Raw genomic sequence first — 25,561 nt, 5'->3', positions numbered from 1 at the left:
TAGCAGCAGTACAAAAGATGTCTGTAAAAAAGTGGATGATGAAGTGAGGCTCAGTGGCACATCGATGGTTTTTTGTACATTGCTTGTTCAATTCATTTATTCCATGTTGGGTGGTGTCACATATCCCAAAGCTTTCAGGATGCTCCTCTGTCACAGGTTTCCAGAGTGGTTTCAGCTGTGGATTCACTGTCTACCTTCACCAAGCAGCCACAGTCACCAGCCTGCAATCACCTGCAGCATCTGTGTCTCAGCCAAACTTCTCCATAACCACAGCCAGCCAGTCTCTTTGTTAAACAGCTTTGCCCTGGACCAACACAATGATTGTTTTCCCAATCTGTCATGCCTTTTAGCCAGGGGCCCAGTTGTCACAGCTGGAACAGAGGCTGCCCTAGCTGGGACCAGGGACAACAGCCACAGCTGGCACAAAATGAGGAGTGGTTCAGACAAAGCCAGTGAAAATACTGCAGTTCACACCAGGAAGACAGACCTAGTCCTGCCATAGTTGAGTTCTGTCCCATCCTTTAGATGTACACCACCTCTTTTCCTACCTTAGCATTCCTCCAACATCCATTACCATACAGGCTTCCCCCAGCTGGCTTGTATCCTCCCAAACACCTCAAGCCAGCAGCACCCTGGCCACAGGCAGTATTTTTCATTCAATTTTTTGTTTGTTTTATTAAAATACTAACAGTAAATACATTAATTAGTCAGACAGAGCAAGTAGAAAACACAAGGAAGGATGGAAAGGTTTGACCAGCTATAAATAGAAGATAGAATAAACAGACAACTGAGAACCATGGGCTGCGAGGCTGGGTTTCACATGGAGCCAGCACCTGCTGCCGGGAGACTTCCAGCAATTTGTTTGTTTGCTTTTAAAACAAAAATTATTTACAATAATGGACTCCAGGCTGAGATTTTCCACTTTCTGGGAAAGCATTATTACTTAGTCAGCACTGGCAGGTGTGGGGTTTTTTTACCTCCTGTGCACTACTTGACCCACTGCATGCCAGAGGCAAGGTAGGGCTTTTGGCACGGACTTCCCTTACCCCAAAATCTTGGGATGTGCTAGCAGCCTGGGCAGCTGCTTGCAGACTAGCAGGATGGGTCACAGCACATTAGCTGAGCCTACAGGGGGCTTAGGATATTTCACAGAAATGGAAATTTTTGGGAACAGGAGGCGTGGCTAGAGAGGGGAACACATGGAGGCCTCTGCCCTAGGGGCACACAACAGGAGGGGATTCTGAAAGGTCTAAGGGAAACATGCACTGACACTGTGGATGAGCCTTGGAAACATTTCTGAGCAGGGGAAAGAAAGGATGCAGAGGATTGTCCTGAAATGTCTACAGAGCCTTCACAGAAAGGCTTCGCAGGGAGTGGGGATGGACTCTGAGCAGACCTGACACAAGCTGGTGGAAGCACATACAGGGTGCAGAGGGTCAAGCATTTTGTCTTCCCATGCTGGCAGGTTGTCAGGGACAGGAGGGATCACCCAGTACAGCTGTCAGAATGGCTGTCCCAGGTCGATGTGTGTGGCAGTGTGCAGACACCACAATGGCTCCTCCTGAACTCAGGCCTCCACTCAAAGACCACTGCCTGCAGCTGCTTCCACACAAAATAATGACGCTTTCCCCCAGGCAATAAAGAAATGCACACTTTTCTCGACCACGCAAACATCACAGCCCCTTAAGAAGGTGACTGTACTCACCACCACCCTGGGATAGTCCCTGTGGGTGAGATGCCTGGGTGAGTATGGTATTTTTCAGTCAAGTCTCCACCTGAATGAAGAAAAGGCAGGAATTCTTAGCCTGACTAATGCTCCGCCACTGAATTTCAGCCATCACTGCAGTTGAGCTCAGTAACTTGTTTTTATCTCCCAGAAAATCAGCCTGTCTGGACACCAAGCCATTAAGTGATGGTGAGCCCCACACAATCTCCAGACATACTCTGCTTCAATGTATGCCAGCACCCCCTGTGCAACCTGCCTCATTTCTTATTTACATTTGCCAGGCTTGAAACTGCAACCCCTGTTGCTTGTTATGCCTCTCTCTCCTAGATTAAAGAGCCCTAAAATGCCACCCTTTCAGCATTATCATCTGCCCTTTGCTATTATTGCCTCTCACTAAATAAAAGGGACTTCCCAGTCATTATTTTATACCCCACAACAACGGTGCTTTTTCAGATCAATTAGTTTTCACTCCTCTTATCTGCATTCAAGTCTCACCTCCTTTTCAGTGTTTCCATTGCCTGCTCAGGGACCTTTCCTGTGTCTCCTCTGACCTCTGGGAGAGGAGCTGAGCTGACTCAAAAGGGGAGCTTGGTGTGAGGACATCCGATCTGCTTACAGACCAGCCAACCTAATGTTGAACACGGACGATGCCTTTGTGCATGTCTGAGCTTCTCACTGCACATCCTGGGGAGATAATGATTTCTGGCTTGCCTGTAAAGTTACATCCCCTTTAGCACAATAAGCTTGTACAAGACACATCAGTTTTTGTAACTGGATATTTATCTACAAGGACTTTCATCCTCTACCTGGTGCACAATTACCTTTCAATAAGAACCTCTCAATTGAAATCATCTTATTTCACACACTCTCCCTTTCTATCCCTAAATACATAAGAAACATCAGGGCAAAATCTTTTTCTGCAAACAACTGCAAAAACTAACTTGACTGGGGATGCTCTTTGGATTTTCTCCCTCTCTCTTCCAAATTAGTATTTTTTCATTCTGGCAAATACCTACCCAAAACACAGAAACCAATCTCAAGTGGGTCAGACCAACTTCATTGTCCATCTTGAGAAAAGTTTAAAAGGTAACCTGTCAACAATGTATAGTTTAAAAATCACATTGAAGGCCACTGAAGGACAGTTTGGACTACGTGACAGTGAAATCTCCTTTAAGGGATGGCTTAGCTTTTAAATATAAATAAATTTTAAATATAGCTTTTCAACCCCCTGCTATGGTTTTACAAAGTAGGAGCAGCATCACTGTTCCCTAAAATATCCTAACCACATCATGTTAGAAACTGAACTTTACTATTTCACTTTGTTTCCTAGCTACCAACATTTTTTTTAGCTTAGTAGTAGAGACGAGCAGTGAAATTTGGCATTCAGACTGCAACTTCATAAAAGCCTTAAAAAACCTCATGCATATATACATATCTATCTATATATACATCTGTAACAATTACAGTTGCTACCAATCTCTTTTCGGAAATGTTTCAGTTACCACTGCCTCCGTCCTGGTTATCCACTTATTCCCATCCTGGGGCCCCTGCCAGACTAGTCCTGGACACCCCTCCAGTTCTGCCCCTGCCTCACAGCCCTTCTGCCATCCCAGCCCCCCAGCTCTGCCCTACACCCTTTTCCCAGCCCAGCCCCATCTACTGTCAGAGCAGTCTCTCTTCTCTCACCCTTTCCAGCTCTACCAGTCCCTTTGCATTCATCACGTTAAAGAAAACTTTTTATGGTCATCTCTTTTATCTCCTTCAGTGAACAGTTAATCAGAAAAAATGCTTTCATGTTGCTAAATCAGGGCCAGTGGGCAAAGCCAGGCTGACAAGAGACATTTTCCTCTGCTACTAACCTGGGCTAAATAGTATTAATTACAGAGGCTGGGCTTTGATTGCTGGAGTGTGGTGGGGCTGGCGAGAGCTCCCTCCTCCCCCTCTGCTCCCTCCCACCACAGACCCACACTGCACCTCCTTACCTGCCTGCCCTTTGCCAGCATCCCTATCTCATGTCACAGCACAGCTGCAAGCGGGACCCCCTAAATCTTTACCTGGGCTGCTCAGACAGTAACTCTGGGAGAGTCAGGTCCCTGGGCTAGAGGACAGTCCAGCTGGGTGGTTGGGGTGTCCCTGTCCTTGCCTCCCCCGTGCTTGTCTGCCCAAGGCAATGTCTTTTCCAGGACATAAACTGCTTCTTTTCATGTGTTTCAAAGAACCTGAGTTCTGGGAGGCAACTCAGTAGACATCACCCCACACAGTATTTCTCAGCCTGTGGTCTGTGGGCCACAAGTGGTCTGTCCAATGTCAAAGGTACTGCAAAATTACTGCAGACAGTTTCTTGGGACAGACATATCCATCCTCACACATGCCACAAAGAAGCAAGGACAGCAGGCAGTGGGAACAGAAGGCAAATTGAGGACAATGTGCTACAACTCAGTCCTCCATGGGGTGGTCCAGAGGTGTTTATTGCTCTTTCAAAGAAAGAAGAAAAGTCAGCCAGACTAGCCCCACAGACAAAAGAGGCCCATCTCTGCACATCTCCAAGGATCTTATTGTGCCCAATCTGTGTTGGGGCCCCCCACGTTTCCCAGGTGGAAGGCGACAACCATCCCAAAGGCAGCATCAGCAAACAACTGGTTACCAACTCTGCTGAATTGGCTTCCCACAAATTAGCAAAACAGGCCAAATCCTCAGACAAAATGAATCACAGCTGAAACACTGTTTTTTAGAGAGAGTGCCACTAACTTTTTTCCCTATCCCCTTCCGAGCTAAGCAGGACTTTACAAAAGTGACCACAGGAGGAATTTTCAGGGCAGTCACTCTCTGTTTCAGCAACCTTCCCTTGGGATGGGTGGCACAGTTTGAGGCCTGAGTCAAGCTGTGGTTTAAGCTGATTAAGGTGACTGTCTCTGGTAACCCATGGTGCCGAGCCCTGATCCCATGCAGCTTGTGGGCAGCATAATGGGAGCACAGCACTCCAGGAAAAGGGCACCTTCAGATTCACTACAAAACTCATCTGGAACAGCCAGACAGGATGATATTTTCAAATGCTTTTTGATTTGTTTTGAGTGTTTGTTACTGTATATGAAGACCTGTTTGTCCAACCAGTGTGAGCTGCAGTGTGAGCCCAAGTGGATGACCTTTAAAAGTTGGAGTGTCACATTTCCATCCTGATACTGAAGACCCCATGTCCTTCCTCCTCCTCCTCCTCCTCCTCCTCCTCCTCCTCCTCCTCCTCCTCCTCTTCCTCCTCCTCCTCCTCCTCCATGCATCTGGTTTCCACAGGCTCACTCTGCCTCCTGACTCAATGCTTTGCTCTACCGTGCACAAGCACAGAGGGAAGCAGAAGGGGTAGATCTGGTGCATTTTTCCTCAGTCTACACTCTGATCTTCTAAGTGCTCTTCTCAAGGGCACACAGATATGGTTTTCCCAGACAGCAACAGGTTAGAGTCTCCACCAGGGCAAATCAGCACGTGGCGTTGGAGGTCTGCCAGCATGGTCTATCCTCTTAGACACACTTCCTCTGAAAAGCAAAGAATAGGAGAATTTGGAAAACACCTGGGGTGATCAGGGCCCAGCAACCAAAGTCAGCTAAACCTTGATACAGCAGTAGTTTGCATGGATGGGATGCTTAGGACAAGTTTACTCCAAGTTTTTTTGGGAACAGGGCCCTTTGGACTACCTAGATCTCCAGGCAAAAGACCTCAGACTTGTCAATAGCTTCATTCCCACCTTCAAATTACAGTGTAGCACTTAAGAGAATGAAATACCAAAGTAACCCAACTAGGTAGTTGTCTCCAGCTACTCCTCTCTATATTCAAAAGTGTTTTAAGCTGACAGTGCTATATTTATAGAATACAGGATAGCAGTTACTGTGCAACACCCTGGAAGAGCTGTTAAGGAGGCAGAAATAGGCATTTTGCTATCTAGGAGTACAGTACAGACCCTAGGGATAAACACATCCTCAGGCAGCATGCAATAGTGAGGGAAGCTAAGGCTTGAGTGGCCATTGCTGAATTTAGAGTTAAGAGCCTGTTGCTATGAGTGACAGCTCAGAGTCCTCATTGCAGCATAACTCAGACTACAAACAATGCAGTGGCTTTTTACAGTGATTTCAGATTTTTAGGGCTCTCTTCATTGCCAGAAAGATGATTTTTTTAAATTTTTTTTATTATTTTTATTTTTTTACAGTGAAAATGTAGAAGATAAGAAGATAAGCCTCCATCTTGACCGAAGTTTTCTAGTAGGCCAGTTTTTAGCTGCTTTTGAGAGAAAGGCAAGAAGCTTTGCATCAGTAGGATAATGTGCTTCCAAAAGAGTTTCTTCCTCAGAAGCTGTCTCTCTTGCTTATAAGTTGTTTTCTGCCTTGAGGCAAGGTGGTTTCTGTCCAAAGCTACTTGATTTTACTTTGTTCTTTGTTTATTTTCAGCTCTGCAGGCTGTCACTGTGAATAATGGGTCTTTGGTGCTGGAACACAAATCTCAGATTGTCTTCCATGGTAAATTTCAGGGCTACTCAATTGCAGAATAAATCTTCCCTTCATGGAGGGGATGGCTGGTGCCCTTGGAGATGGGACAGGGTGCCTGTACAGCACTTCCCTGTCCATGCACAGAAGGTCATAGCTCCTCACTGAAGTTCTGCCTGTGATGGCCAGGCCATCCTCCAGCCTGAGCAATGAGCTGGTCCTGCCTGAAGCTTTCCTGAGCTCCACACTTGGGAATCTACTGCCACATGGTGGCATACACTCTCTCTTCCTGGCCCTAGGAATCCCTCCTTGGCTTCTAAGAGGTAGCACATGTGGTAAGAGCATTTCTGAAGTCTGCATTGCAACTAGCTCACCAAGTTTCCAGGGACCCATTCTGGAGCTGCTAGAAGTTTTTCCATGAGCATTGTTTCCTGTTTGAAGCAACACAAAAGTATGAGGAATGCTGGCAAAAAATCTGAGAGAATCTCATGTTCTTTAGTGTCAGCAGCTAGGATCTGTTAACTAAACACCTTTACCTAAGCTGAAAACAGTAGACGTATTTCCACAAAGCAGATAAAGGTCTGCATCCATCTCCTTGAATTTCTGCTCTGCAGCAGATGCAAAGGCAGCACCAGGCAGGATAAGAAACTACAGAGATCATTCCTGTTCCTGACAAAGACTGAAAAGCAGAAAGGTGCTTGTTACAGGAGCTGGTGGAGAGCATCCCTTGCTCTGTCTGTGTGCAGCACTTTCAGTTTTCAATGCTGTGTTTCACTCCTCGAGGCCACAGGTTGCTTTGTCCTGGGTCAGGCAGCTGCATGCTAGAGAGGATGCATTTGCAAGGCAGCTGCTCAAAACAAGGCTGACTGCTTCCTTCCGGAAGGGTGGTGGCACCTGTGGGTGGAAAATCCATGGCAAGTGCCCTGGGGCCACCTTTGCTCTGGAGGCTGTGAGGCAGCATGCTTAGAGCCTTTTGTTTACACGGTGCTCTGTGCACAGTGCTGGAGATGGCAGTTTTGCACAGCATGCTCAGCTGGCTGGGAGATGCAAGGAGCCATCCAGCCTATGAGGGAGGTGGCAGAGCAAGGCACCTGACCAAAGAGTCACCTCAGTAGAGCCACTTAGTTTGCAAAGAACTTTGGAGAATTGGACCCAAACCAATCATGCCTGGAGTCTGCAATAGAAAGACTGATGCCTGGCCTTGACAGCATTCTTGCTCTCCTCCACATCAAGAAAAAGTTGAAGTCCATCCAGCAGCAGCTCCTGGATGCAGGAAAAATATAGATTCTGTGAAAATGGTGAGTTGCCATGGACCTTCCTCCCATTCCACCACAGCCCATGCCCAGTGGTAAAAGCTGCACCTGTTTCCTCTTCCAGCTTCACCCCCGCTGCAGTCCCCTGGCAGCAAAAATAATGCAGGGAGCAAAACAGGATGGGCACAGTGACACTGGGGGCAGTAAAGTGTGAGAAAATAAGGATGGGGAGGTGTGGCCCCTAGGGAAGAAGAGGGACTGTTCAAGAAGCAGAATGGAGAGGGGGAAAGGAATAAGGGTGCTGTGGGCAACATATTAGGAAACTCTGTGCTGCGGTGGGATCTCTGTGTTGGCAGGACACTGGTGCCCAGAGGCACTGAGTACTCAGGCCTGCAGAGCAGGGACCAGGAAGGACTATCTCTTCTGCAAGCCTAGTAGATGTCTTCATGACATATCACAGAGCTGCCCCATCTTCTGCCTCTGCTGTTCCTCAGCTGTGGAGGCTAAATGCAAGCTGCAAGCAGGGAGCACAGTGCCTGTGGAATAGCAGGCCACATAACTTTCTCAGACTTGCCTGAGAAAGTGGGCTGGGAAATCATAATGAGGAAATTGAAACAATCCTCAGAGATAGAAGACAGCCTTGCAGGTGTTGTTTGTCAGTTTCTTGTTTTCTTGCAAAGAAAGGTCGAGAGGTGGTGTACGCCACTGACCAATGATGGTGATGTGTTGGTTTACTGACCAATAAGAGTTTTACCTTTCTGGACTTTTGTGTATCAGTCTATAAAAGAAGATCTGAGGTAATAAACCTTAAGCTCTCCTGTTCAACTCACAGGAGAGTCCATGTCATACTGCCTTGCCATTCCAAATATAGTGCAACACTCAGCTGCCTGAGCTGTAGGGGAGGAAGTGATGGCCAAGGAAGGGGATTTTGTAAATGTTGGAACAAAATAGGCAACAAGGCTGTTAGAAGCTCAGCCACTGTCATTCCGTATGGTTTGATGTGCTCTGGCAGTACATGCAGATAAGAGGGAGGCTTTGAGATTACCAGTATCCAGCTGTGGAGCATCAGTCACCCAGGAAGAGTCCTGGGACCAAGCCATGGCCAGTATGGCAGCAGTCAGGCCACTTATTGTCAGCTGTGCCTCTCTTCCTTCTCCTCATGGAGATGGGCTAGCCCTCTGCCCCAGAAACTCTGTCCTCATTGCTGCTCTCTGCTCTTGCCTGCTGCATTTTGTTTTGTGGAAAAGGATTCACTATGTGGGGAAGAAGCCACATGTGTGCCCTGGGGGATCATGCTCTGCCTGGGAGACCTCAGACACCAGGGTAACCCGCCTGGATGATTAACAGTGGTGGAAGGTTCTGCAGAAGGTGCTCAGGTTGATTCCCCACAGAGGCACTGTGTGAACAGGCAAACACATCAAAGGGTGTCTCCCTTTCATCTCACTGCTCCAAGCAGATGGGTCCAAAGCATCTCTTCCAAGGACAATATGGAGAACTCTAATAACCTTACAGTGTGGAGCAGCGCCAGCACTCCCAGTGGCCGCTCTGGAGGCAGCTAAAGGGGCACCTTCTGCTCTTCCACCCTAATTGCCCTTAATTGGCTCCTGCCTGCTGGCAGCAGAATGGCAAGGGCTCTCCAAGGATCACTGCGCTAGAGTGACAGCATTTGGAGAAGGATTGTCAGCCCCTGCCTTGCCCCACCTCCATCACACTCTCCCCCAACCACCAGAGCAATACAATAACCTTTCCAAGTATAAGATTTTTCTGTCGGTACATATCTATTTCCTTCCAGGCCCTGCTCTGGAGGCGGCCTTGCCAGGGAGCTGGGGCAGGGGGGCAGGGCAGGGTCTGTGTCCAGAACCCAGAGGAGGGGCTGTGTGGTGGCCTTGGGCTAAGGGGGATATAAGCATTGTCCCTTCATACAGCACTTCAGCCACAGTGTCCAAGGGCACGTATCAGTGCAATGAGCCCTGCTGCTCTGCTGTGTGCCAGGGCTTCCTGTGCAGGTAACCAGAACTTTGAGGTCCCCCACTGCAGAACCAGCACACCAGGGGATTCAGCCCACAAAATCCCAATTTCCCTAGAGAGAGGTGCTGCTATCCCAGGGCAGCCAGGTGGGAATGGTGCTGCATCCCAATGTGATCTCCTGGCTATGGCCTGCACTGTTATCTTAGAGATGTGGAAAGGTGGTAGGAACTTCTCTGTCACTACTCCACATCCCAGTGCTGGCTGAGGGCGCACAAAGCAGTGTCCCCAAAACCCAGCCTCCCTAGGAAGGGTTCTCCAGGACATGCTGGCCCTTAGCTCATCTGGCTCCAGTTTCCTGTGGCAGAACACCCTGCACTTTCACCTCTCCACCTGACAACCACACAAGCCATCCCCTCGTGTCAACAGGGGGATGGAAAGCTGCAACACAAAAAGCACCTTGTAGCTCTGACCAGGCATATCCCCATCAGACTGCCTCCCTGCTCCTGCTTCCAACCAGGACAAGTCCTTGCTGCAGAAGCAAAATATAGCCAAGCATCTTCCCAGTCCCTCACGGTTGCCCACATTGCAGCCAGGGCCAGTATCTGCAGGCAGCAAGCATCACATGAGCAACATGCTCCATGGCAAGCTGGCAGGGCATGGAAATGCAAACAAGACACAAATTCAGTTCTGATGGAGGGAGCTGCAGTGTCTTTCCCACTGAGGTTATTCTTAAACTGTTTATCAAAGGCTCACTGCTCTTGGCAGCAGGGTGAGCTATTTTTGGATGCCTGCTTCACCTCTCCACAGAGATATGCTGGCAGAGGCTTGCCCTTCTTTTGCCTGGCACCCTCGGACCTCCTGTGGTCTCTGAGGTTTTCCCCGCTATGCGCACTGCTGTTTGCTTCCTCACATGTCAAGGGACTTTTTAAGCAGGAGGTCTGAGCTCAGGAACAGACTCATTATGAGTCCTTGTTCCAAAAGCCCCTCATCCTTTCCTGCTGTCAGTGGTGACACCATTGCTTGAGTATGGGCAAGATACACTTGCACCTACTGTTCTCCTTCAGAACTGGTGGAATTTGTCCTAAGCCTGGCACCCTGAAGCTTTGCATTCAAGTTCTTTTCTCTTCTATTGGCTTTCCACTTGCTGCTGCCACATCTCTTCACCCACCTAGAAGATGGCCACATTTCCCTACTCCATGGGATTGCTGGGACAAGTAATTGGGATAGGATGACTGAAAACTCAAAGCTTTCCTCACAGAGCCTCTTCTCTATGGATGGGTGAAGGACATGACAAGTTTCACTGAGGTGCAACATTTGCAAAAGCAGTCTGGTGAGGCAGGGCTCTAAGCTAGGGCAGGAAGGCAACAGGGGTGCATGGAAGTGCAGTAGCTGGGTGTTGGAATCACTGAAAGCACAGACAGGGATGGGAATGCAAAGCAAGCCATCAGGCTCTGAGGTTAATAATAGGCTGTCTGAGTCTTGACTGTGTAAAAGAAAATCAGTCCTTAAAAGAAACTCACTGGCAGAGTGCTTGGCCCTGACAGAATTATCCACAGGAGCCCAAACAAATGACTGGCCTCATTACCGACCTGCAGCTTAAAGCATGGCTTGAGACACGCTGGGCTCACATAAAGAAATCAGCACTGTCCACACTGCCCCTGCAGTACCAGAGAAAAGCATTTGGAGAAGTTTCCCAAGAACATCAACAAATTCAGGGATTTCTTTTTGTTGGCAAAGCACAAACCTTCTGCTGAAGGAAGACATTCTTCATTCAAATATGATTTTGGAGAGCCAAGGCCAGGAGATTCTCCTCCAGAGAAGAAAGCCAGTGCTGGCATGTGCAAGGTTTGTACTCATTTGCGAGATCTGTACTCAAAGAGAATGGATGTGTCTTTTCTTACAGGAAGTGACTGGCTGAAAAGGTGAAAACCACTTACTTGGGCTGGTTAGAAAGCTTCAAGCTATACAAGCACACATAATTGTACTCTCCAGCCCTGAGAGTCAATGGACAGACTTCTCTAAGATGAGAGACTGGCTCAGACTTAGGAGAAAATGAGGTGGAGCCCACTGTGATCTGTGACATCCACCACCCAGTCAGCCCTGGGGCCTCACTGGTCACCATCTCCATGGGCAAGATAGTCAGAGGAGACTGGAATTGCTGCCAGATCAACAGCAAATGGCTCAGGAGTAAAGAATCGAGGGACAAATGCCTAGGGAGAAACCTGGGTGAGGGAAGGGAGACACACCTCCATGTTGAGGACACAGAACGATATCCAGCAGCACCCACAAGTGCTGGAGTGTGTGTGACTACCATGCCAGCACAAGGCAATGTGTCTGGGAAAACAGGCATTCTGGTTTCTAAGCACGTCAGGAACAAAATGGGCAAGGTCACTAAGCAGCTCCTTCAGACATGCACCAGGGGAGGTGACAGCAGCATGTGGCTGGCTGTGAGGGCCAGCACTGTAAGCGTGGCCAGGGCAAGCTTCACAGGGAGCACATGGAGTGAGTCCCACTGGTGCACTGAGGCTGCTGGCACAACATGTATTGCTGGCATGAGGTCTCACTGAATCAAGTTGCCCCCTGACATCTGTGGGCATGTTGGATGTGAGCAGACATTCTGGTGGTGAGTGAGGGTGATGCCATGGGGGTACAGTCAGAAAGACACATTAACCATAAGAGGGTGCAAAGAAAAAATCATACCCTTGACCTTTTCTCTTAGTAACAGGGGGAGACACTATGAACGGTAGGGTGATTGGAAAGTCTAGGGCAGGGACCATGAGAACCTGAGCCTGGCTGCGTGAGGGATGAGTTCACTGTTCCCAGACAGAGAACTCAAGAGGACAGAGTTTCTGGAAAGGAAACAAATGGAAGGCAAAAATTAAAGAACAAAAGTAAGAGTATCAAGGTGCTGTTACTATAAGCGGGATTCACAGGTTAATGAAAGCAAAACTCACAGATCCCCCTCAAATCTTGAGTCACAGTCCACTTGGTTGCCTTCAGCCCTGGGTCACCTGCAAAAGAGAAACAGAGAAAAATGCATCAGAGGGCTTTGCACAGTACTATGGCCAAGAGACTGCCATAGTACCTTTGCCTTCCTGGGGTCATGACAATACAGGGGTAGATTTCCCTGATATCAGTGCAAAGAACTCAAGCTGGAAAAGCTGGGGGAAAAGAACTTGGTGCAAGGTGGAAAAGAGACAGGGATTTGAAGGAACAATGGGGAGAGAGACATCCTCCGGGACATCACAGGGAACACTAACAAACGCAAATGCAAACAACCCCTGCACATTACTAATGTCCAGAAGGGTCCTGGTTGTGTCCATTTTAATCCTCCATCCATCATTTGAGTTGACAACAAATAGGCCCAGCATATAGGCCCCTTCATCTGACGTTATTTCCGTCACAGAGCTCCTCACCACGAGCCACCACTGTGTTTTGTACAATGTCCTGATGGGTCAGCCACCTATCCCAAAATCTGGGCCAGGCCATCCAGCCCTATGTGTCACAGCAAGACCCTGATGTGGCACAGGGAAGGAGGGGAAGGAATGACTTGGTCCATGTTGGCAGAGGCCCAGGGGTCCCAGCCCCACCTGGCAGCAGAACTCTTCTGCTTTGGGCAGCAGGGAGCCGGCACAAAGACACAATCGTAGGCACAGCAGCTGCCTGGAGCACGCTGCCCCCCCACGGGTGACATGCTCCCTGCCTGGCACAGAGACCGTCCGCTCCTCCTTTGTGGCGTGAAACAAAGAGCAGAAGGAGGGAAGGAAGTGACTTCTCTGGAAGCGATTGTGGTGGTGGGATGAGCACCCATCTCCTTCCAAACAGACCAAGCAGTGATGCCCCGGCCCTTCTCCCGTCACCTATTGCCTCCCATTTACTGCTGGCATCGCCTCTCTCTGTGCCCTCCGCCTCTCCTTATGCAACAGGGCGAGTGGGAAAAAAAGAAGTAAAAAAGAAAGCTGGAGGGAGGAAGCCGATGGGGCACTGGCTGGCAGGCAAACAAGGAGCGCGGCAGGGGCGGCCGGGAGCCCGGGACACGCGGCCCCTGCCAGGGCCTTCTGGGCTGCGGGCATGTACGTGCGGTCAGCAACGTGCGCGCTGCTGCCAGCGGGGCCGGCACACCTGCGGCTGTGCCCGGGCCAGCCTGCGCTGGCAGCCGCCCTGCCCTCAGCCTCCCGGCACAGCCCCGGCACAGGCGGGCAGCAGAGCGCCTGGTGGGTGACGGGCTGCTTGTCCCCGGCCAGCCCCAAGGACAGCGCGTGCCACCGGCCACATCCCCAGCCGCTGCCACCCAGGTGCTCACAAGTTTCCAAGCGGGCAGGTGTGTGGATCAATCTCACCAGCCGGCTTGCCAGTTTTGACCTAGGAGGGAGAAACTGTGACCTCCGCTGTCCCAAGGCTACATGCCTCCTCCCGCTGGCCCGTGTGCGATGCCGTGCCGGGGATCACGCTGCTGCTGCTTCTCCCTTCTGCCTGTGTCAGCAGTTTCAGAGCGGTTCCCAGCCTGGCACGGCTCTCACAGAGCACCAAAGTTTCCTCCTTCCCCTCAGCCCCTGCATCCTGGCAACCTCCTGCACCCGTCTTTGGGAGCATCCTGCCCTGCTCCCACTTCTCACCCACCAATTCAGGAGCAAAGGGAAGTCTCACTTTTATCCCCCTACCCAAAAATACCTCCCCAAATCACCCAACATTCATATTCCACACTCACACACAATTTTCCCTATAAAGGGAAGGGAAGGGAAGGGAAGGGAAGGGAAGGGAAGGGAAGGGAAGGGAAGGGAAGGGAAGGGAAGGGAAGGGAAGGGAAGGGAAGGGAAGGGAAGGGAAGGGAAGGGAAGGGAAGGGAAGGGAAGGGAAGGAAGGAAGGGAAGGGAAGGGAAGGGAAGGGAAGGGAAGGGAAGGGAAGGGAAGGAAGGGAAGGGAAGGGACGGGAAGGGGCGGGAAGGGAGGGGAAGGGAAGGGAAGGGAAGGAAGGGAAGGAGGGAAGGGAAGGGAAGGGAAGGGGAGGGAAGGGAGGGGAAAGGAGGGGGAAGGGAGGGGAAGGGAGAGAAAGGGAAGGGAAGGAAGGGAAAGGGAAGGGAAGGGAAGGGAAGGGAAGGGAAGGGAAGGGAAGGGAAGGGAAGGGAAGGGAAGGGAAGGGAAGGGAAGGGAAGGGAAGGGAAGGGAAGGGAAGGGAAGGGAAGGGAAGGGAAGGGAAGGGAAGGGGACTGACACAGTGAAGCATTTCAGAAGACATGGTTTCTTCGTGTGCACCTCTGTGCAGTATGTCACAGGCCATCTGGGAGTTAAGTCTTAGTCTCCTTCTTTTCCTCATCTCCTGAAAATGAATGAGGTTTCCAGATATTTTGGAGACAATTGGTGTGCTGCACCCATGAGTCAGCAACTGTCAGTAATAGTTCCACACACATGGGTGACTGGGATTTCCACTGGGATAGGAAAGTCCCTGGAACATCATACACTGGACAATAGGCGTGTAGTGACTTCATTACTCACAACCACCCTTTGCACGACTAAGAATATACCAACACCACAACCATGGTGTCCCTACCTCCTGGAAAGCACGTAGCACTTCTGCTCTCCATGGAGGTGGCAACAATGTAGTTATGTAGGGATAGAGCCTGCAGCAGCTCCTGTGGGTCACAACTCTGCTGACAGCGCCTGTCAGCTGTGTTCCTCTGCCACTCTCATCTGCATCTGCACGCTTTTGGGATATCCAACCCAAACAACTGCTCCTCAGAGGGGATGTGTTTCAGCAGTTGAGATCCTCTGAGAAAGATATTCATCCTGCAGCAGACAAACCCAAGGGGAAGCGGTGGCATATGGGCTTGTGCCTTTTCAGGGTACTGAGATGCTCCTGGGCAGCAAGTTATCCACCTTGTTGGGTGTCACTTGCAGAGCAGCCCAGTGGGCACTGTCACAAAGCCCTGGCTCTTTGTAGGGGACACACAAAAAGACTGTGGGCAGGGAGAGGCAAATGTCATGGGTAGGCAGGAACACCAGCTTCTGAGCTCACATCAATCATGCTTGTGAATATTTTACTTATTTCTCAGTTACTGTAGAAGGCTACTATCCAGCCACTGGCTATCAGAGAGCAAAAGCATTTAAGACCATTAAGTGTATAAGCAGGCCTAACACATAACAATTGCTGTGAGAAGGCAGAACTTTTCAACTTTGTGTCCTCACTGTGGCCTTCTAGCCCAGCCCCAAGGCTTTGGCTCTGCCCCTGCCTCTCACCCCTGCCATGAAGAATGCCTGACTGCCACCTAACGTCATATACACAGCAGATTTATAATTTATACTTCTAGTCACGGCAAAGTAGGGGGTGCCAAATAATAACCCAGGTTTCTTGAAGCAGGTAATTATGTGTCTATAAATATATATAAATATATAAATAATAGCTGGAAAAAGCTAGATTGGCGATGGGCTGTCACCACATTCCCTTAAATGGAGCCAATGAGGCAGATCTAACCACATCCTTCATTCACTGCATCCTGCAAACTGCCTTTGCAGTGCTCAGTGAGGAAGAGTGAGCCTTTGATCCAGGTAGCCCAAGCAGAGCAGTTAAGATGGATAGATGTGCAAAGAAGTCCAAGCTCCCGGGTCCAAACCAGCTCTGGAGAGCTCTCCAAATATGTGGGCTGCTCATTTCTGTTCTTCTAGTGAAAAGGTATCTTGGCCTGCTGGCCAAGGCATGGCAAGGTCCACCATAAGTGTGTTGGACTTCATTTCAGACCACTGGGCACACTGCTGGGGTGATGTGGCAACGTCTCTGTCACCAGAGAAGCAAGCAGATCACTGGGGAAGAGGAAGAAGAGGGGACAAGAAATAGCAGGTGGGAAGCTGGGATGAGTAGAAAGCAAATATGAAAAGTGTAGGAACTGGTGTGGTCACATAAGGGAAGGAGCAGAAAGAAAACTTAAGGGATAAAGTAAAAGGACAGAAGGGAAGAGGTTGTTCAAAGGGAACTACAGGGGTTGTTTAAACTGAGAACTACCTGGAACAGAGACTACCTCCACAGTTGCCCAACCTCTAGGCCTGAATCCCAAATGAGCAACAAATAAAGAGATGTGTGAATTTAAAATAGATCTTAGAAAGAAGATGAGAGGGTGGGAATTACCAGCATTCAGAGAACTGGTGGAAACATCCAGACCCAGAGAGGCAAATATAGAAAGAAGCAGGAAATGCAAATACATCCAGGTGTCTGCACTGAAATCCCTAACACATGGGGGATAAGCAAAGGAAATGATGAAGCTGAGCTGGCACATGGGGAAACAGCCTGGCCCCACCATGTGCCACCAGTGCTGCTTCAGAGGAGCTTAGCACTGGAGCACTCCATTAGGGAAATGTCACTCTGGAAATAGTCTAGTTGGTAGTGAGATCATTCATTCTTCTCAGCTGGAAACCTGACCCTGTTGCCAAACATTTTCCAGGCTAGAATGTTCATGGAAAACTTTGGCCCTGAGGTCCAAATAGAGATCCTGAGCTTGTCGGTGCCGGTGCTCAGCACCCCAGCAGTCTGCACAGCCATCTCAGAAGTGTCTCTGGCCACGATGCAGCTGGGTGAGTGGCTCAGTTGGGGAATATGAGCACAGCCAGCATGATGTGGCAAGTCACACTCCACACATTGTCACCAGCTCCTAGCTATGTGCTGGCTAAATTTGGGTTGGCATGGAGTACCCATTGCATGATCTTCAAAGAGATTTTACAGAGGCAAAAGCCTGGCAGTAAGTGGCAAGGGTGTAAGAGGGCTCAAATACCTGGTTTGATATTAGGTCCCCTAGCTGCTATTAAAAGGAGTTAATTTCTCCTGGATCTCTGGCAGCAGGAGGAGACATGTTTTTAGAAGCCTTTTCTGGCTCCAAGCATCACATGAATGAGAGTGGGTATGTCGAACTCTTTCACTCATGGCTTTTGTCACAAAGTCATGACTGCCAAACCACCATCCTACATCTGAGGTTTTGGGCAACTTACACCGTACCATGCTAGGGAAGTGAGCCATTGTATTGGCAGGGCACTCCCCCCCGCCCAGCTCTGTGCTACCTGCTGTCCATGTTGCTTCAGCTGCTTTTCCATAAGCAGTTGGCCTCAATCCAAAGAAAACAGCAGCAGTGGTGCCATGTCAGTATAAATGTCTGTGGGAAAGCCAGGCCTGTCGCAGGCAAGCAGTCTTCATGGAGCTCAGGGGGAGGCTGGGCATGCTCCAGGCCCTGTGCCTAATATTTGCTGTGACACCCAGATAATATTTGTATGCAGCTGGCAGGCACTCACCTTGCTTTGGCTGGGGCAGTATTTGAGTGTGTGGTGAAGATGTGAGTTACACCATTTCAGGCACTGCGGAGCATTGCGGGATAGCCAGAGGTGCAGGCTTCTACCCTGCCTCCAGCTGGGGTTGCAGGCAAACTCCTGCAAAGCCCTCATCACCCTCCCTTGCCCTCCCTGCAAAAAGCACTGGCCTGGGGGGACAGGGCAGCCCCAGGAGCCCCCAGCCACTCCAGTCTCAGGCACACCAGGGAGAACCAAGGGACAACACTCCTATGGAGCAGCTGAATTTGGAGAGTCAGATGCACATCATCTGGGACACTGGACTAAACTGAAATGCCAGGTGTCCGGATGGAAGGGTGGCGAGTGTCCCTGCTCCGGCCGGCAGTGAATAACCATTAGCTGAGGCGCCTACAAAGGCTGCTGCCTGCGGGCAGACGTGATTGCAGGCACAGCCTCGGCTCCCGTGCTTGTGGGAACCTGGCGGAAAAACTCCCGGTTTCCCCTGGTCTCGGCTCAGCTGCGCTGGGGGATTTGCATTGGCAGCAGGGTGGCAGGGAAGCTCGCCCGCCCCTTGCCCGTATGCTGCCAGCGCCCCGCCAGCCTTTCGCCTCTGTGAACTTTTTGTCTCTTGTGTGAAAGGGGAGTGTTTATGAAATGAATCGTTTAAACCACTTAAATGCATCTTAATTGGAAGTGGGCAAATGTCACAAGGAACCATACACGGAGCAACACCTTTAGCTTGGAAGCATACCTTTGCCCATGCACTCCTCTCTCACCTACAGACATCCCTCCCTTCCGTCACAGGTCCCTGGGAAGCTCAGCTGGCTAAGTACCTCAATCCACCCTGGCAGCCTGTAGTGTCCCCACAGCTCCACATTGCCCCCAGCTCAGATGCATGTTACAATATGCATGGCTAGGTCAGTGCTTCTCCCATCCTCCCACTGCTCTCCCAGCCCCAGGACCCTGCCCCCTCCCTGCCACCCTTCACTCCTGACCCTGGTGTCACCTATAGCTGCAACAGCTATTCAGCCTATATCCATTACTAAAAGAAGAATCCTCTGTGAAGCAGCAGAAAAGCCCTGGCTGTACAATGTGCGCAGAGTGAAAAGGGAAGGCTGTTAACACCACTTGGAAAGGGGCCTGCATTTGACAACAAACACAGCCAAGTTTCGAGCTCCTTGCTCATTAGTCTATTAACTGTATGAGCAGAGAAAGCCTCTCACCATCCAGCGCCACTCCACTCTCGCGATTCAGCCCATCACCTCAGGAATCCTGTGCCACATCTCCATGGTCTGGTGCTACGTAGGCATCACACCAGCAGCTGGCCACTCGCCTGTGTCTGCACAGAAGAGCCAGCCAGAGACGGCTCCTTGCTGCTGACCTTCTCCAAGGAACCAAGGGTCTGCTTAAGAAATGAAGCCAAAGTCCCAGGTACTGCCAGGATGCCAGCCTGTGGAAGAAGAGAGGATCCTGCAGTAACCCACAGACCTGCACGTCTACTGGATGGACACCCCCAGGGCCATGGCGCTGGCAGAGCCACTGGGAACAGCCCTGTGAGGAAGGTGTTGGGGAGAACCCATTCTCCTGCCAAGCAGCACATGTCCCAGTCACACTCCTGTGCCTGAAGAGCTATCAGTCTAAAGAAGATGTTTCTCCCTGGGGCATATTCGAGCAGAGAGCAAGCAAAATCATTGTTATTTGCCCTGGCACACGAACCCATACACCTCTGCACCCCCAGCGTTTCAGCACCTTTCTGGCAACCCAGCCAGCCAGTCCAGCAGAGAGAGGTTCCCAGTGCATCAGCAGCAGCTGGGGAGCGAGTATCTATCTATCTATCTATCTATCTATCTATCTATCTATCTATCTGTCTGTCTGTCTGTCTGTCCGTCCGTCCGTCCATCCGTCCGTCCATCCATCCATGGAATGGGTTAAACAGCCTGTGCCCCACCCCTGAGGCCAGCCTAGGTTTCCAGGCATGGAAGGGAGAGGCTTACAGCTGGGGATCATTACTGGGCAGCCATAAGGAGGGTGGAGACCTTCCTCCCACACTGATCAGAGGAGCTTTGCAACTGTACGCCCCGGAGCCAAGGGATGAGGTCCAGGGCTTGTTTACCACCTTCTGCGAAACAGGGGAGCTTTGTCCACACCAAGGAGAACATCAGCAGATCCCACCATGAAGTGATGTGTTATGTGCTTTCCCAGAGCAGGGGGACCACTTCATGACCACCCAGTCTGCTTTGGTTGACTTCTCCAAATCAGAATGCCCTGATTTGGCTGGCCTGCCTTGGGTTATTCATATATCTAATATTCTCCTGACCAGGAGGCAAGAGGGGCTATTTTGATCCCTAACCTTTTACTCCTGCTAACAGAGCCCATTGACAGGTCATGGGAACAGATACACCTCTGCTGCCTGAAAATATGGAGCAGCAAAACATCTGATTCAGTCCTGCCCTGTGCAGGACTTGCAGGAATCAAGGGAAATGGACAGGCGGCCTTTCTGACTTGAACACAGCACAAAACCTCCAGATGCTGAGTGCTCTCTATTCAGACTTGAAAAAATTAAGCAAAATCCTAAGGGATGAACTAATAATAGAGAAGGGATGAATAATAGTAGAGGAACTAAGCAGCAGCCATTTTGTCGTGGGGATGGCAAGTTGCCTGGACATTCACAGATGAATGGAAACCCACACGCCAAGGGATGCCGGAAGCACGGTCTTTTCCTTGGAACGATGGGGAGCTTCACATGAAAAATGGATGACTCAGTCTCCTGAGCACCACAGTCAGACAGGGAGGGGAGGAAGCTGTGGTACTCCTCCAAGCTTAGCCCCTGGAAGAAATTTGCCAGATACAAAAATGAGATGTTGTTTGGCTTGTGTGACTGTTTCCCTGCTTCATGCCCTCAAGCAGCAAAGCTGTGCTGGCAGGTAGAAATTAACAGTGTAGACACAATCTACTTGGTTTCCAATGAAAGCCAGGATTGTCTGGAGGGCCAGTCATAACTTCTGAAGGTTGAATGGATGTGTATCTCTTCATCCAGCAGAGCTGAACCAACTGCTGGGGAATTTTCATCTTGGCTAAGCAGGACATCCACAGTACTTTCCAAGATCTAATTTGTACTATCCACTATGATCCTCTTCTCCTCCCTTCCAAGCACAGGGGATTTTGTAATCTCTGCAGGATGGCCTTATCAAATACTCTTGAGCTGCAATATAACATCTTGGAGGAAGTTATACCCCTTGATTTCATTCTGCACATTACACAAGGGTGATTCAGCTAAGGAGTTTGGAGGATTTATTTATTTATTAATAGGTCATGAGATCACTGATGTCAATCTTCTGTGAAATCACTGAGAAGCAGAAAACAGATCATTGGCCTCAGATCCTTGAAAATCATATAAACCTGTGGGGAATGTCTGCTGCAGACCTCACTGCTCTTAACAGATGTTTGTAACACAGTGGCCTCTCTCATCTCAGAGCTGTAATCCAGACAACAGACAGCTCGATCACTGCAAATGTGCCTCCATTACACTAATGTGTGGTGGGTTGGCTTTTCTGTGTCAGTGAGTTTTAGGGTCTAGTTTTTCCATGAAGACTCCATCAGCCTCTGTGGATATGCTCACCCTCTAGCAGAGGCACCCACTGCTTGAGTCAGCTTTTACAGAGCATTTGAGTTTGAAGAAGTGGTTTGCACTCTTCAGCACCAGGCTGAACCAGCACAGAGGGGATTTCAGACAGAAGAGGATTTCCCATGCAGACAATGACAACAAGTCTTTGTGGAAAAGAAGGTAGCTCAGGTCTGCTCTGGACAGCCTTTTGCAGAAGTCTGGCATGGCTCTGAAGGACTCATGTGGGTTCACCTTCACACTGAATCCCTGGAGGATTCTGCAGCTTCACTGTGCTCTCCTCCCGAAGGGCTGCTGTGAGGTCTAGTGGAGACTGAGCCCCCCTTCTCCTGCTGTCATGAAACTTCATTCACAGACTGTTGTTTACTCCACATTTGCAGCTTACTTTCCATTAGTGGTTTAACTTCAGTCACCAGAAAGGGTAGGCCTTCTTCACCTCCTCTCTAGATCTTCACTTGTTCTCTACCGAGCATCAAATGAGAGACCTATTCAAGAAGTCTTCGCATTTGATTCTTGTACACAGAAATGATGTAATAAGCCTTTCTGGTTGATTGCAAATTTAGGAGCCTCCACAGTGCAACTAAACCAATGCATTTCCCATGAAGAAGAGATAGCAGCCTGCTGTCCTCTGTCAGCTCAAGGGCAGCTCTGTCTGAACAGGTTAAGCTTCATTTAGGCTTCCTGGTGCTGTGCCATGTATCAAGGCTATCCACTTTTTGAAACAGGGAATATAGTGTGGTGCCTAGAAAACATGGCAATGTGGGGAGAATCACTGTTATGCTCTTGTCACCTTGCAAAGACTATGTGTGCCTTACCATGTAAGGTGCATGATCTAAAACAGGGCACCTGAGACATCATCTAGCTCTCTCTCTGCCAAGGACAGATATCACTATCCAAGCAGGTCTGGTGAGTATTTGTAGCATCCTGGTTTTGGAAATTTCTCAAGAAGGAGATTGTGTGGTTTGAGTTGGAGCATCTGGTTGGAGGCCTGTCACTAGTGGTATCCCCCAAGGTTCAATACTGGGCTCAGTATTGTTTAACTTATCCTTGCAGGAAGAAGCAGATGCCTCCTCAGCAAGTTCACTGACAACACAAAGCTGGGAGGAGCGGCCGATACCCCAGAGGGCTGTGCAGCCCTTTGGAAGGACCTCAACAGCTTGGAGAGATGGGCAGAGGGGAACTGTCTGAAACTCAGCAAGGGCAAATGCAGGGTCCTGCACCTGGGGAAGAATAACCCCAGGCACCAGTCCAGGCTGAGGAGCAGCTCTTCAGAGAAGGAGCTGGCGGTCCTGGTGGACAACAAACTGTCCATGAGCCAGCAGCGTGTCCTTGTGGCCAAGAAGGACAATGGAATCCTGGGGTGCATTAGGAAGGGCATTGCCAGCAGGTCAGGGGAGGTGATCCTGTCCCTCTACTCAGCCCTGGTGAGGTGCACTTGTCCTGTTCTGGGCTCCTAAGGACAAGAGGAGGTGCCCCTAGATTCAGTGGAGGGTAAAAAAGATGATTAAAGGATTAGAGCATTTTTCTTACAAGGAAAGGTTGGAGGAGCTGGGCCTGCTCTGTCTCAAGAAAAGACAACTGAGAGGGGACCTCTTCAATGCCTGTAAGTATCTGAAGGGAGGGTGCCAAGAGGATATTTCCAGGCTCTACTCAGTGGTGTTAAGCAATAGGACAAGATGCAACAGGCAGAAATTGATGCACAAGAAGTTCCACCTGAATATGAGGGAGAGCTTCTTTATTGTGTGGATGACCCAGCACTGAAACAGATTACCACAACAGAGAGGTTGTGGAGTCTCCCTCACGAGACATATTGAAGAACTGTCTGGACACAGTCCTGTGCCATGTGCTCTAGGATGACCCTGCAGAAGCAGAGGTGTTGGGCCAGGTGACCCACTGTGGTCCCTTTAAACCTGACCCATTCTGCGATTCTGTGACTTTGCAGTCTCTGGAAAGCACTCTGTCTTAAGAGAGCAGGAGCCCTTAAGGAGCTGAAAAGTTTTTCTGGATGTCTAACCTCCTGAAGATGGAGAACAACTTTTATCTGGTTTCTTTTTTAGACATTTTTTACAAACCTGAAGGTTGTCACGTTTTCCCTTCCCTCCTCTCATAAGCAGACTAAACAAATTAAGTTCTTTGAAACTTCATTCATAGATCATGGTTACTCGGCTGCTGATCATCTTTCATGGACTCTGACACGTGTAAGCTTTTTTTGAACTATATCGCCTAAACTGAAAATATCCAGAAAGTATGAGGTTTTCCTAGTACTTCAAAAAATGGAATGATTGCAGCATGTCTGATGCTTGTGGCACTTTTGTTTATATAGCTTAGCAGCAACCTTTTCTCTTCACACCTGTGTGTCATCAAGTCACTGATGTAATTACTGAAGTAATGACACCCATCACCTCAATGATATCCATGTCCTTTTCTAAAGGCTTTGTTGCCCCCTTGTATATGCTCACAGCAAACTATCCTACTGTGTGTGGCTTGCATTTGCCCTTATGAATTGCATCCTGTTTATATCCATTTCACCAGTGTCACACCCTGCCTGAACTCCCATCCTGAGCTCCAAAGTGCCTGCAACCACCACACAGCAAATCAATGTCAGCAAAAAACTCAACATGAGCCAGCGCTGTGTGCTCACAGCCCAGAAGGCCAATGGAATCCTGGGCTGCATCAAAAGCAGAGTGGCCAGTAGGGCAAGGGCAGGGATTCTGCCCCGCTGCTCTGCACTGTGAGACCCCACCTGCAGTGCTGCATCCCTGGGGTCCCCAGCACAAGGAAGGACATGGACCCATTGGAGCAAGTCCAGATGTGAGCCATAAAGTTGGTAAGAGGACCAGAGCACTTCCCAACAAAGACAGGCAGAGGAACTTGGGGTTGTTCAGCTTGGTGAAGAGAAGTCTGCATGGAGACCTTATAGGAGAATTCCAGTATCTGAAGGGGGCCTACAGGAAAGCTGAGCAGGGACTCTTCATCAGGAACTATAGTGATAGGACAATAAGTAAATGGCTACACACTGAAAGAGAGGAAATTTAGGTTAAGTATTAGGAAGAAAATATTTACTGTGAGGGTGGTGAGACAGTGAAATACAGCCCTGGGAAGCTGTCAATACCCCAACCCTGGCAGTGTTCAAATCCAGGTTGGGTTAGTCCTTGAGCAAGGTGGTCTAGTGGGAGGTGGCCCTGCCCATGGCAGGGGGTGTGGGGAGTAGATGATCTTTATGCCATTTCAACCCCTTAACATTCTATGATTCTGTGGAATGCAATACTCATCTTTGAAACCAACAACCAGGCTGATCATGCAAGTAGCTCTCAGCATTAGAGCCAGGACACACCTTGCTCATCTCCTCCCACCCTGTTGTAAAGGATGTTAGGCTATTGCCAAACCTACGTTGACTCTTACTTCTCACCTTGCTCTCTTGGTCAGTCTTACAAGTAGTGTATCTGTTCCAGGGCTCTTGCTGTTGCTGAAGGCAGCCTGAAAGTTCTGAAGTCCTGTGACTCCATTTCCTTTATTCCTTTAAAAACAGGTACTATCCTTCTGCCTTTATTCCCAAATCATCTGGAACCTTACCCCTTCTTCTTAAGATAATTACTACCACATTTAAAACCACTTCAGCCAGGATTTCTGCAAGGCTAAGTAGTCTGAAAGGAAGGGAGATACATCTGAGGTCAGTGACAAGAGGATGAGGGAACCAGTGACTCTGCCCCATCTGTGGGGCACGTGCCTCCAACCTCTCTGCCTGGTTAAGGGAGCCTGCAGGTGCAAGTCCACCACCTCCTGTGGCACAAGGAGTGTACGTGAGCCTGCAGACAGCATCCTCCAGCATCTGGCCTGTTTACATAGCAGAGAGCTTTTGTTAACATCAGGAGGTTAGCCAGTGAAGGGAAATTTTACAATTACACCACACAGCTCTGTTGACTCAAAAGGAAGAGTTAACTTCAAAGTTCCACGTAGCCAGGCTCACGTAGTCCAGCCAGCTGCACAATGAGACATTTCAGCGGAAGGCTGGGAGTCTGCTGGATGGACGCAAGAGATTCACACGGGGCAGATAGCAGCTCTCGCTAGGCAGCTGGCAAACGGGCAGCTCCCAGGAGCCAGAGAGCACCCTGGGAAAGGGGCAGGCAGAGCAGGGAACAAAGGCTGCCGAGTGGCTGCGGGGGTGATGCTGATCAGCATCCTCTCCATCAGGCTGGAGCTGGCAGCTGCCTCTGGGCACCCTGGATGAGTGGGCCACTGAGTTCCCAGGCCCCTTGAGGGA

General features: G+C 49.7%; 1 long non-coding RNA gene across 1 annotated transcript in view; it reads right to left on the bottom strand.

Annotated features, from left to right (window-relative positions):
- LOC148184624 (uncharacterized) overlaps positions 1–25,561 on the bottom strand; it is a 56,680-nt gene that overhangs the window by 8,960 nt on the left and 22,159 nt on the right. Inside the window, exon 3 of the long non-coding RNA XR_015772312.1 lies at positions 12,371–12,427. This is a non-coding gene — a long non-coding RNA (uncharacterized LOC148184624). The remainder of the gene's footprint in view (positions 1–12,370; positions 12,428–25,561) is intronic.

This window comes from Pseudopodoces humilis, chromosome 3 (assembly GCF_049639895.1).
Source record: "Pseudopodoces humilis isolate 2021_Gansu_Grassland_sample_001 chromosome 3, ASM4963989v1, whole genome shotgun sequence".
NCBI lineage: Eukaryota > Metazoa > Chordata > Aves > Passeriformes > Paridae > Pseudopodoces > Pseudopodoces humilis.
Note: the sequence above shows the minus strand (reverse complement) of the source record. Positions and strands in the feature narration are given on the sequence as shown.